The sequence below is a fragment of the Gallus gallus genome, chromosome 1 (assembly GCF_016699485.2).
Source record: "Gallus gallus isolate bGalGal1 chromosome 1, bGalGal1.mat.broiler.GRCg7b, whole genome shotgun sequence".
Taxonomy (NCBI): Eukaryota; Metazoa; Chordata; class Aves; order Galliformes; family Phasianidae; genus Gallus; species Gallus gallus.
In genome coordinates, this window is record NC_052532.1 from 89,249,334 (window position 1) to 89,263,652 (window position 14,319).

The window sequence follows — 14,319 nt, forward strand, 5'->3', positions numbered from 1 at the left end:
TACCATGGAGTTGTAGCTATCTGTGAAACTTATATCTTATTACAGGGAAGATTAATGTCAAAACATTTGATATCAATTGAAGCCCACCCAAAGTTGCTTGAGTTTTTGTCATCATTTATGATATAGTATTAAATATCTTCCTGTAATTTGTCATTCTACAATGATGTGCCACTGAGGAAAAATGAACTCAATGTAAAATCTGCTAATTGGCAATTTCCAAAAGGAAATCTGAAGCCTCTATGACCCCTTCTGAATTAGCTACTGTACAGATATGCATCCCACATTACAGATATTTTCAAATGAACAGGAAATAGGCCAGTATTTATAGAAACTAAACCTTCCTTCACAGTACTGAAAATCTTTCTTTTCTTCTGCTTGAAGATGTTTAACCATTTCATTTTTAAAAATGGAATTTCTAGGTTGTTGAGTACCAGAGACCTAAGTATTTACAAGGAAATTCAGGGAAATTTCAGAAGGCCAAAACAATTTCAAATAGAAGTTACCTGATAATCAGACTTCAAATAGTTGTAAAAATGGGGGAAAAATTCTGTATTGCAAATCAGGTTATCCTCATAAGCAAGATACATTCCATAATTTTGTAACTGAGCTATAGGACATGTTTTTACTGGAATGTCTGCCCTCCTAACCTTTATCTTACACATATAGACAACTGAACTGCATGTAGATACTATTTTAGCCTCATAACACTTTTTGCTGACTATCCTAACCTTAAGTCGTAACCTCACCTTTTTAATGAGACTGATAATTTAAATAATTGTCAGCAAGATACAGTTCTAAATCAGTGAATTATTCCACTGTGGACAATACAGTATTTTTCATAAAAATCCAAATCCCTTTCTTCACTGCTAATCGGGATATGTTGGAGCTAGATCCCTAGATAGGCAGATAGATAGATAAAGATAAGAAAGGAAGGAAGGGAAATGATTAGCATTCTCTTGCTCTGGTATTAGATATTACAGATTCAAAGATTAGTTGAGGAGTTAGTTTAGAAAGATACCATATCATTGGTATTTGGGTCTCTATGGCAGATATTCTTTGAAGCATTTACAGCTGAAATATTTTTGGCTGTGAAACAGCATGATGGTACTATAAAAAGAGATAGCAGAGTAGCATGAACAAGTCATAGTGAGCCTCAGTCAAAAACCTCTGCATGGACTTTTGTCAACATTCAGTAAGAATTCATGAACTGGATGTGGCAGAAGAGGAAGGAGACCCAGGTGGATTAACTCAGTGATATGCTTAGATGATGGCAGAGCTGCAAAACAGAGCTATAAAAATTCAAGGATAAATTTTAACAGCGTTCAGGATACCTAAGCGCATATTATATTGGCAAGAAAAGGAAAATTTATAACACATGTGGTTCTTGTTATCAGTGCTGAAGAAAGATAAATGGAATCCACAGAGATGCAGAGAAAACCTTACAGGATGAAGAAGTGAATGGAGCTCTCTATTGGAGTTCTCCTTTCACAAGAGATCTCTCACAAGAGAGATTCCTGTGAAAGGAGAATTTGGTTTATGAAACAAGAAAAAAACTGACTGAAGAGATGTGAATATATATGTCTGGGGATGAGGAGAGATTATCATTATAGAGGAAGAGACAGGTAGAAATAACTATCAAACAGTTACAAATAAGTTTAGACTGGAAATTAGAAGGTTTCCAATCACCAGAATAACAGAGCTCTGAAACTTCACTTAGGCTTAGAAGAGAATAAGCTATTTTCACATGGGGTTTTTAAGACTGGATGAGGAAGCTCTATTGTTAAAAGGAATTTAAAGTAGTTGCAATCACTGATTGCATGCTGTTTGTTTTGTACTGGTACTATCTGAAGGCCTGCATTAGTTGCCTACTTTGTCACTTCTCCCCCATTTACATCCTTGGAACCATTCTTTTCCCCACACTCTTTTGACACAGTGAAAGAGCGGACAGAAATATGATGAAAGGACAGAACATCCCAGTATTCCTAAAAGCTGTAAAAATTCATACAATGATCATTATTTTGTATCCAGTTCACAGAGCACAGTTGACAAATCTGGAACTGGAAAAGGATTTTTCCTTCTGCTCATATTACTAGGAGACAGTGTAGGCTTTAGATTTTGTTCTTTTTTCACTGCCTTCTGTGGTATGGAACATAGCAGTCTGCTTATAGTTAGCTGGGACTTTTATTGATTTTTTTTCCCTGTTATGTTGGGAAAGTGGCTTATTGGCTTCTTGGCAATAATTCTAGCTTTTGGGCTTTTATTGTAGGCTTTAAGTTTGTTAAGGAAGTTAAGAAAGTTTTATGGCTTATGTCAAGTGAAATAGATGCTGTAAAGTGTTCTACGACCAAACATCTATGGGCACAGTTGCCAGGGATAGAGTCAAGGCTCAAGACTTTGTCTACTCAAATAAATCCAATCCAATAAAACAACCCATTATTTTCAGTCAGATCTCATAATATCTTCTTCTTTTACTATTTTTCTTTTTTCTTTTTTTTTTTTTTCCTCCTAGATCTTTTAGTTCTTCTGCGTTATTTTGTATTATTTTGTCTGATACAATGTCATCATATGTGGCCCCATTTCAAGGTAGAATACGCATCTGGCAAGCCAGTTTGGAGACTTAAATTTATTTAATAATAAAGGCCATCGAATAATAAAATTACTCAGTAGGAAAAGTTTTTCAGTTTTGTTTTGTTTCTTATGATAAAGTTTTATTTTGTTTATTGTTCTATGTGGTACATGTGATACCTGCTAATGATGGGATGAAATGTAGCCGAGGGGTTTTTTTACTGTTATGTATAGAGATTTAAAAGCAGGAAGAATGAAATAATGTGAAAGCGTAAAGATTCAGTGGCTAAGAGTTATTTCAATATTTCCTACCCAGAGGATGTGAAATCTGCCACCAGTTATTAAAGTGGCAGCCCAGTGGCTGGGTCAGGTCACTGCCAGGTGCAAGGCTCAAGATCAGGGCTGAAGGAGTGATCCTCAGAGGTCTCCGGGAAGTGGATTTGTGCTGACTAGAAAGCTGTCCATAAGAGCAGAGTTGCTATAAAGGTAATAGTTTTCTTTTTTAGGAAAACAAATAATATTCTGTGGTTATGTACTAGCTCACACAGGTAAAAAATAGAAAGTGCTTTTCAATTATATTTATTGCATTAAGATAGTTCTGCCAAAAGATAACAAGGCTATGAATTACCAAGGCAAGGTCATCATTCCAGCCATCTGAATATACTAGAAAGCACGATACTCAGATGTTTCTCCAAAGCTACAGAGCTCTGTAGAAAAAGGAATCCAGAGGTCTCTGAAGCTGAGGTGATTGGCACCGTTGGGAACTACTACTGTCTGTCCACATGTATTGTCTTTAGCCTGTCTGAATTCAGCTGCCAGCTGGCCCTCATCCCAGCACTTGAGCTATCTTCAAGCTTTATCTTGTTGGGTGTGACTGTGCTCTCCCATTAGTCCACCTAAACTTTATATTATAGGTGACCCAAGAAAAGACAGTGGATCCTTTCATACTCAGTCCCACAATTTGGTAGTAAACTGTGGGAAGCAGCATGCTTGGATTCATCCTTTGAGGAAGAAACAACATTTTTTCCTCTCTTATGCAAGACAGCAGCAGCATATCATGCCCAGTAGTGCTGAGTGCTCCAGAGTTCCAGAAGAATGACAGCTGCTATCCCTCACTGAAGTGGAGAAAAGAAGACACCGTCCTTTATTTATCAGCCAGAAAAGACTGCAAAAGTCTTATACTGACTTCATCAAAGCACTGAAATTTCTTGCCAAGTGAACTTATGTAGATAACTCCGGAAGAAATGCCTCTGATTTAGTTTAGTTTTATTTCCATTGAAACTACAACAGATACCAAGAGCACTATTTAATAACACTATTTGAGAGAGCAAATTATCAGCTAAACAACAGTATTTTTCATAGTCACCATCATTAGCTGTTCATTTTTACCAACGATGAACAATATCCTGCATGCCATGATCTGAAACTCACTACCCACCGCCTCACAGTGTTCACATCAACTGTTTGATCTCCAGAAATGTTCAGAAAATGTCAGTGAATGTCAATGGGTGCCATATTTTTTTCATTAGTGAGAACTAAATGACACACCCCTGCTTTATCTACACTTCCATGCCAGATGACAATTCTGTCAGACTACCCCTTGGCTGCCATATGTCACATGGCAACAACGTGTAACTGAGTATTGGAGGGTAGGTTCCCCTACTGCCAGACCAACATCTGCCTCTGACACTGTGGGCCAACAGAATAAAATAGGAGGCATTACTTTCAGAGCATCTCTTGTATTAAATTTGTGAATGCAGGAAATGATCTTAACCTGAAGAATTTATTCATTTGTTGTATATTTTTTCCCCTTTCATTACGAAATGAAAATTTTGGAAAGGTAGAGCTATCTCTTTTAATACCACCATTTACCTTAATGGTTCCTCTTTTTTTTTCCTTTTTTTTTTCCCCTTCTATTTCATGACTTCTGCTCTTTTTTGAAAACAAACTTACCAGTACATGCTGCATGCTTCAAAAAATATGGGTACTTATGTACTTGTATCTACAAATGTTCCAGAAAAATTGATCTTTCAAACAAATGAAGGATCTATTTGCACTTTGGAAACTTCGTGGTATGATTTTCTGGTGGTTTGTTTGTTCCTATCAGACCAGTTTGTTAAGAGTATTATAGTTCTCCATTAGTCTCATAGTCTGAGAAAGTGTCTTGTGCTAAGATACTCTGCAGCCAGTAAGGGTGTAATGAGCTTTGGTGTTGATAGAAAAGATTTAAAGAAATAATAATAATAATGGTAACAGAAATGATCCAAATAGCTGCTGGGAATCTTAGACTCCTTGGCATTCGCTGTACCACAATTTCACTATTATCCTTGTTTGTGATAGTTAAACAAAACCTAGTATTACACTGTATGCACTTCATTCATGTTTTCAGTTCGCAGTAGAGAAGTTTATTTAGGGAAATTCAGATAGTATCTGCACAGTCCTCAGTTCCTGTGGTAAAAATCCAAAATTTCAACACGTGTGTATTTCCTCTGAACTAGCGTGAGACCACTGACTCATTTCAGGGAGATCTCCAAATAGCCACAAAAGAGATGAAAATAGATTCCTACTCCTGGATAGTACACAAACATCAAAAGATGACAGGTAGTCTTTGTAATGTTTGTGTCTCTTTCCTTTACTGCACACAGCAACTACTTCAGCACCAAATCTTCAAAACAAGGAAGATACTTTTCTACCGAGATAGCACAGGAGTGCAAGGAAGACATGGAAGATGAAGAGTTGCATGCATCTCCTCTATGTGAATCTCTGCTGTCCCCTTCCAGAAGAATCAGGCTGTTTATTCAGGCTGATAGAATTATTATTTTTTTTTTCTAGCTAGAGATACTTGTATTAATCTGTGTAAACAAGAATTAATCTTGCAGTACATGCCTGGAACAAAGAGTAAGACAGAGACAACACCCAGTCAGGATAGCCCTCCTTTAGAGAAGATCTAATTAATAGTCTCATTACTTTTCAGTCTAGGCTTCTATGCTTCTCAGAGGGGGAGCAATGCAGAGGAGAACATCCCAGATAGTATGACAAAAAAAAAAAGGGGGGGGGGGGAGGGGGGGGCTGAAAGGAAGAGATTTGGCTGCTGCATTTGTTAGTAATGCATCAGCGTGCCTCAAAATTGATGTGGCTGTAGCCAGGAACAGAACCACAGCCCGGTGCCAGAGGTGGCACATTCATAATGAGACCAAATGAAGGGGCTCATTAGTTTCACAAATGGTGAAGAGCTGCCTGTTCCCTCTCTTATTATCTCTCCTCCATCTCCATTATGAGGGTGCGAGTGTGAAGGGGTGGGGGGGAAAAGTGAGTGCTACCCGTTCAGGCAGTGAGCTGATCTGCATTGCCCTTCTGGGAAATTAATGAACATCCTGGTGACTCCAGACTCCTCCCTCCCCTCACCTCAGTTGCAAATTAGAAATAGGGAAACCTAAGGGAGGAAAATATTACAGATGAAGCCCTTCTGTTTGTCTGCAATCACAAAGGAAAAAAAAAAGAGAGAGAGAATGAAAATACAAAAACAAGAGCTCTGCAGGAAAACAGAAATAAAAGGCATGATGGAGTTTCTGCTGTTTAATTTAGATGTCTGATGATCTGTGGATCTGAGACAGGTCATAACATGCAACAAAGCCACCCTGTGTGTGATTTACCAAAGCAGAAATGAGTTTTGACCTAGAGGGACTGGAAGGCTGTGCGAATGACCCTTGGATATATCAGAATGGCACTCAATAAGTAATTGCAAACTTTTTTTTTTTTTTTTTCTTTTACAGTTTTTGTTCAGAGCCAAGCCAGGCAAATACTCCATACTAATCCCAACACAGAGCAAATAGTAAAAGCAGTCTTCGCTGGTAGCGCTGGGAGAAAACATTCAATTAAGTTGCTGCAGTGGCTTAGTGACAGCAGCCTTTCACCTCTGCAAACCTAGCTGCTAGTTATCTGTCTTGGGTCACCAAGGAAAATGAGTCAATGCTCTCAGGCTAAGCCCTAGGGCACATTTTGCTCAGAATCACCAGACCACAGTATAATTTGGAGCTTTTGTCCATGCGTACTTAGCAAAGGTCTAGGCCTGGAAGAAAGCTGAAATTCAAGATTAGGGTGAGCTAAGAATGATGCATTTTCCCAGAGAATTAAAATACTGACATTCCCAGTGCTTTAATTGACATTAGGTTCACTGACTCATTGAAACCAAAATAAAACTGTGGGCAAAACAACGACATGGGCACTGTGTAACATTCCTAGGTGCTGGGAACAAAGGGGAGCGTTTGTCAATGGAAGGAAAAGCCTTATCACGTGCTCAGGGATCTGAGGCAGCCAGGGAAGTCTGAATGCTCTCATTGCCATGGAGCTGCAGCTCACAGTGCCTGAGCTGGTTTCAGGTGGGGAAGCCCCACACAACTGCGCTGTTTTGGTTCAGAGAAGCATATGTATGACTGATCTCCAAAATCACCAGAGCCCTGGAAAGAGATTTTCCTTTTAAAGAGAGCTTCTTGAGAGCCATCAAGGACTTCCCAACTTTAAAGTCGCATTTGGGCCAAACAGAATTACCAAGTACCGGAAAAAGGAAACCCACAAAGCAGGAGTCCAGAGCTGCCAGATAAGCAAAACAGGGCCTGGCTGGGTTCCTGGGGGATGTATTTCCTCCACGCTCAGTGTTCACCCAGCAGCTCTCTACACCTTCATGGTTTGTAAATACACAATCCTTGTGGGTCCCTGCAAAAGCCTCCCTCTTTTTGCCACCTCTGAGACCTTGCTTTCTGCCTGCCACAGATCAGCCCTTTCCAGGCTCTCCCACTTGTGCTGCAGCTGGCCCCAGCACCACACACCTGCCTGCAACTTCGTTAGATGTGATCTATAAAAGGTGGGAAGGAAACACTCAGTCCCCTTTTCTTGCCCAGGTTTGCACCCAGTTCAAGTGATAGCCACCACATGTGTACAAACCAGGAGCCTCTCCTCCCATATGTGCAACCTCTCAAGTGGTAAGTGCTGATGCTGGGGGACTGGTGGGACTTACTTGTCCATTGTGTCTTGAACGCACGCGATGTAGAGCAAGACCTTGCTGTGGCAGAAACAGGAAGTTCTACCATGAGCACTGCTCAGTGGAGAAAGGCTGGAGTCCCTCGTGGTGCCTGGATAGGCACCTTATTTCTCCGTATTCTCCATGTGCCTGTTCTTTGATGGAGGGTGTGTCCAACTACTTCTGGCTGTAACAAGGAGCATCCTGCATAGAGAAGAGGCAGGGAGAAGCTGTAGCACTGTGCAGACCCTGGTTCCTGCATAGGTGCCACATCTCTGTCCCTGTAGCCTTACACAGGGTAGACAACAGGAGCATGACCTGAGCGGGCCTCCTGCTTTGGTGGCGCTGGGCCACAGTGCTCCTGGTCTGGGTGTCATCACTCATGAAGTATCGTTTCTCTGTGTTCTATTCCACGTAAAACTCTCTTTTGGAAGAAAGGGTGATGAAAGTTAGGTTTGGAAGCACTGTGGTGTTCTTTAGACAATAAAGGCTGTAGTGAGTGTTGCCAGGTTAGAGCTGCTGTTGTCCATGGAGGACTGCCAACTAGGAGTCTTGCCATTCTTCCTGGGTCCCACTCCATGTATGTTCATGTTTCCTATTGCTGTAGACCCAGAATGCTGTCAATTCCCAGGCTGATTAGCAAGGCAAGGAAAGAGGGAGTAGGAGGCTGTTGAAATGGCAGAACTGTGCTTCTTGTCTAAGTTTACTTGCAATTTAAACTCACCAACTTTTTCTCTCTATAGAAAGCCCATCAAAAGTCTTGCTTTTTTTCTGTTATTTTTCAATAGTAGAAGAAAAATCAGTTTATATGTCTGCATATTGCAGTGTGTAGATATAAGCCAGAAAGCAATATAAAACAATCTTGGGAATGTTTTTTATGATTCAGATTTCCGCATCTTTGTAATTGAATTTTTTTTTCAGTGATGTTTTCCTTTCCTTACAGGGTGCAGAGCTCTTTCTCTTTGCTGTGTGTTGCTTTCACTGATGTTAGAGGCTGCTCTTCCTATAACTTGTAAGGCTGAACTTCAGCCTTGAGTAGAAGGCTAGGATCAGGCACAAATGTTTGCTAGCCATTGCAGCAGCTGAATTTACCCTTTCCTATGTGAATGAAAGGCATAGGAAAAAATGGACTATTAATGTGATTTATCTTCAAACAGTTGTAGTAGTAAGGCTTTATGCTTTGCCAGATACCAACACAACACCCTGCTTCCAAATGGCCCGGTTATGGCATATGGTAATTGCTGCAAAGGAAGCACTTTGGCAGAAACCAGCCCTACAAGGAGGGAACCCAACAGGAGAACTGCTATCGTCTTCCATTGTGTTTTGACCATAGGTTGTCAGCAAATAGCCTTTGGAGTTTAATTACATGATCAAGATTGCTGAGGAGTGTGAAAGTCGAAAGAACGAATAAGTAATGGAAGGCAATTTTTTTCCTCCTCCTTTACTCTGGGGCAGCCATAATTAAAGTTAAAGTGCCGCTGCTTTGCTGGAAACTGAGTTAGGGGAGTGAATTGTAATTGCAAACACTGTTTGCTCAGTCACTCTTGGCAACAGCATCATGTTAACTCAGTCTTTGTGTCTCCTTTGAATCCTCCGGGTTGACGAAAACATCTTTTCTTATCCAATTTGTTATCACTGACTTCAGAAAGTCATTAAAGAATATCAGTAGAGCAGATTGGGATCTGGATTAAGAAATCAATTATTGCCAGGAAGTACCTTTATAGACGCTAATTAGCCTTGACTGACATTTACGGTATTCCTTTAATGGTAACTTCGGTCAGTTTTTAAAGGTACAGGGCAGCTATCAGGGCTGAAAACAGCACCCATCTTTTTTTTTTTTTTTTCCCAGATGTCCTGGTGCCAACTCGTGCTAGATGGATACATGCAGTGAAATCTACAAAATGTGAATTTTCATGCAAGTAAAAGTCACTGACCTGTTCAGTTAGCCGGAAATTAAATGCTACCCCTGGCCCCAGATAGCTGGTGTTGGTCACATTTAGCAGGATGGCTCTGCCATTCACAGCTGTTCTGCAGATTGCTGGTGGCAGATAGATTAGGTCTTCACAGGAAGGGCTTAATAGATATACGACAGGCGTATACAGGTTTAGACATCTGTGCAAGAAAGAAAGGCCACAGGATAAGTAATCTCACCCTGTGAAAGATGGAAAGCTCTACAGAGACTTGTAACAGAAACAGCCCAGACAAGTATAATTTAACAGGGGAAACACAGAGATAGGACAATGTAGGGGGACTGCACCAGAGATGAGGTAGGAGCATGGCTTGTTTCTGCTTGCTGATCTCACTCTGGCTGGCTGCAAAACTCCATCAGCTTGTCCTCTGCATGGACGGGCATTGATTTGCTCTGCCTTCCCTAGCCTCAACTGAAAAAGTTATTAGTCTCTACTTTAAACGGCACCCGATTTCTCCCCTCTTTCATATCCCACTGAGGAAAATGTCTCCAGGTATTTTTGTATTTTATGCTCCCATTCATACTCTTAAAATACAGTCAATCCTACTGGCTTATAACTACCCCTGGTGTAAATAAAAACTGATTTGAAGACAGCTGCCCCATCCACCCTGATAAAACAAATCACCACCACTACCAAGAGCAACAGCAATGACCGCCATCATCAAAACTGTCAATCACACATGGTAAGAAGCAGAAGAGGAATATTCAGTACAGAAATAAGTGAAGCAGTTGTGATTTATCAGGGTAGATGTAATCAGAATATTTGCATAAGAGCTAATGATTTTCAGCATTAGCCCTTTTATTTGAGCAGCATGTAGTCACCTATAATAAATATTTGTACTACACAGAGATGAAGAATTTTAAAGGACAATTTAAGTTTACGTTTTCTAGTTCTTTTGGATTCAAGTCTTGAGCTTTTGCATTTTCTTTATTCGCACTAGTGCTAGAGGACTGTAAAAGTGCAGATATCATAAGTCCTAGCCTAGATTAAATATTACATTTCATGTCTGTAAACCATCCTAAAAGATAAACTCCTATATCTTACTTATTTGAAATATCTTCTAACATTGTGTTCTTGCAAATCCTCATATTTGAAGTGTCTATGAGTGCTTCAGAAGATGAAGCTCCCAATATAGCCAACACAAAGACAGAAATGCTTCTTCTGAGAGCAATTCAGGACTCTGCAGTTAAGATCTATAGTTGATAAGACATGGTCCTGAAGTTTAGCTGTCCAAAGGTAGACTATCCTTCACCTATGTGTCAAATAAAGAAAAAAAAAAACAACCTAATTTTGGCATTGTAAAATTCCAGTGAAATGAATAGCAGGCCTGTGAATAGTTTTATCTACGTAGTCGTTTCTGTTACCAAGCGTGATGAGTACTGCTAAATGAATAATAGAAATATAACTGTGCTGTCTTCATGTAATAGAAATATAAAAGGGATATCACCTTCTTAAAACAAAGGCAGAATATTAATGGAGTGAATTAGGGATGTAATGCTGAACTTATAAACATGTGGGTACTGAGATGACAATACATTATTATTGCAGCATAATTCTATGTTCTACGTATACTGTTAATGCCCCAACTCAGACAGTGTCCAAGGCCAGGCTGGATGGGGCTTTCTTTGGGCAATGGAATGTGCCCCCGCCCATGGCAGTGGGGTAGGAACCCAATGTCTTTAAAGTCCCTTCCAGTTGAAATCATTCTATGAGATAGAACTTGCGGTTCTGTGTGAAGTATGGAATTGAGAATGTCAGCTCTGTAAACTGGAGTAGAAGTAGCTCCTGTGGAAATTTCTTTCTCTGATATCTTTAGTGGCTTGCAACTGTCTTCTGGGTTGGTTTGTTATATCATCTATTACCTTAGTGTAAACTTCTTCTGTTGTTGTTGTTTGTTAGTTAGCTTTCCACTTACTTCTGCTTGATCCAGAGCAGGTACACTGCTTGTCCATGGAGAAGCTGCAAGGTCAATCGTACCTTTACAGTACTGGTATGAAATTTGTCTTCCCAGAGAATTAACCCTGGAGAGGCTCCTCAGATCTCTCTGATAAACCATTAGCAATTATACATAATGTAAAACATGCTGCAATACCAATAAATATCCATTCTTGGCCTGAAATATACACTGAAGGCTGGATACATCAAGACATCAATATAAACCAAGGTTGGATGTGTCTGGGCAGCCCAGTCTAGTGAATGGCAGCCCAGCACACAGCATTGTGGTTGAAACTAGATGATACTTGAAGTGCTTTTCAACCCAGGCCATTCTGTGATTTAAGTGAAGCACTGAATCAAAAGCAAGTATCCTCCAAAACTATCTAATCCGAATAAACTCAGTGTACTTTACAAGGTGTTTTTCCTCCAAACCACAAGTAGCAACAAGGGATGCAGAACTGTTCCACCCCAGGAAAACCATCATCTTGTCTTTAAGGTAAAATCTGAATTTGGTACCTAGCATTGGCTGCATGATTCTCAGACTTGAGGTGCACTGGCTGAGTGGAAAGCTACTTCAGAAACTTGCGGCAAAATCCACAGCTCAAAATCATATGAATTTAAATTTATCTTTACATGAACAGAAATGGCAAAGCATTGTGCATTCCTAAAGAACAAGTCCCAGTTCTCCATCTCAGAGGAAGAAGAGGTAAATAGAGCAGCTGCAGCTTCCTGACTCTTTTAAGAACAAATTCTCCAAAAGTGGTTGGGTAGGTAAGTGGATGTGCGGTTTTGAGGCTCCGCCTGTTTGCACAGGAAAATGTTTTCAAGAAGAACTGACAGATAGGAGCCTGTGCAAAGAGGTGTAGTATTTCCAATACCACTATAAGTAGTAGAAAAGAGAAACTACAGCAATTTCTGGCACAGAATTTCTGGAGTTTATAATCAAAGTCCTTATTCATTTGGTGAGTTTATTAGAGCACGCCATTAGTCTGTGTTTAGGCTGGAAAGCTGAATGATAATCAGTCCTTCAACAAAATGCATTTCTCATGGCATGAGGGGAAAGTGTCTCTAACCCGGCAAGTATGCAGTGTAGGCTGAAGCAGTGAAGCATTGGTTTTCTGGAAGCGCACAAGAGCTCCTGGCTGCACTCTGTGCCTCTAAAGAATACATTAGAGCTGCACTCCACAAAAGGGGGCACCTCCAGAGATAGCAGCCCTGTTAATTACACTGATGTTTTCTATTGCCTTCATTCCATGGGCGTATGAGGAAGCAATGACAGATGGGCAAGCACAAAAGCTGTGAAAAGTCAGCGATGCTTGGGGTTTCTGCAAGTGTGATAATGACCTCAAGATGATCTGACTTTTATTGAGAGGCTTGTTTTGTAATTGTCATCACCATAGTCTCACATCAGAAAAGGCTTGCTTTTTTTATTTATGCATCTTTGCTTCCTCTCTTGTATTTTGTCAGTCACATTTCCCATATTTGTAAGCAACAGAAATTGCAAAACTAACATTAATTCCCTTTGTGTCTGACAACTGGTGAAAGAGCTGGTAAGAAGTATTTGAGATTCCTCTGATGATTTGGGGGGAATCTCATTTCAGGTTTCTCATCTGTAAAAACATTCAGTTTCATAGAAATGTTGTTTTGTGTTTTTTTTTTTAATGAATGGTGATGTGCATGTGGAGAGTGTTTATTATGATTGTTCTTAGAAGCTTTATATTTTAATGGCTTAGAATACAATCAGAAAAGCTACCCCTTTCTCAGGTAAATTTATTTGATGCATCTGAATCTGTATGGAATACCTTTAAGAACACGAACTTACATAATGAACTTGTATTTTGTCTGAAAATTGATTAAAAAATAGTAGTAATGCAAAACGTTGTTACTTTGTGTATTTTTGTTGCATTTTTTGGGGTGGAAAAAATTAATTTTTATACAAATGTGCAAACTGAATAACTAGTTTAAATAATTGAATAAGGGTTGACAATGGACAATCTTTTAAAATCTGCCCCAAATTTTGATTATCATACATACAGCAATTCGAATGAATAAATGAGATAAGATTAAGGAGCCATCTATAGTTTGACTAAGGCACAGTAGGGCAAGTGGCTGGCTTGAGATTGCATGGTTCCTCAGCCTGTACTGTGCTTCAAGTAGAGTTCTTTTTCTTAACTGTAGTCTCACTAGAAGTTTCTCTGCTTTAGAAGCAAACTTCCTAGAAGTACTAGAATTTCCTAGACTCACTAGATGAGCCCTCCAAGCCTAGCCTTGCTATAGCCCACATTAATTTCATGCTGTTGTTGATTTATATCACTTTATGACTCTATATGTAATAGTTCGAAGGCTGTACACTGGCGTAAATCTTTGCAAAAAAAAAAAAAAATAATAATAATATCTTAGAACCCATTTGAGGTCTTAATCTTCTTTTGTCATTGTAAATTATTGGTGCTGGGTAGTGTTCAGAATGACATAGACAAATTGATATTGAATTAGACTAAGTAAAAAGAGAGAAAAACAGACATATTTGTGTTCCAAAATAATGTCTTGAAGTTGCTAGCATATATTCATGAATTATTTTGCTGAATACTTCAAGCCTGATCTCCCCAAGTCTTACAGTTGGTGTGGGCATTTAATCCTATGCAAAGTGAACACTGTACCTTTGTATTTTCAATGGATTGTCTACATTGGAGCAACAATCTTGACTTCCCCAGCTCTGACCAAAAGCCTTCAATCCCATTTGCTCCCACAACCCTATCAGGACTGTTATGTTGCATGCTATGTACATTAGGGAATAATCTAACACCTTTTATGTAAAAGCACGTGGGCTTTGGC

General features: G+C 39.6%; 1 long non-coding RNA gene across 1 annotated transcript; it reads left to right on the top strand.

The window, feature by feature from the left end:
- The first annotated feature begins 5,632 nt into the window (after positions 1-5,632).
- On the top strand, positions 5,633-13,364 carry LOC121113377. The gene is made up of 2 exons (XR_005861259.1): positions 5,633-7,544; positions 9,432-13,364. It is a non-coding gene; the product is annotated as an uncharacterized LOC121113377 (long non-coding RNA).
- Positions 13,365-14,319: the final 955 nt, after the last annotated feature.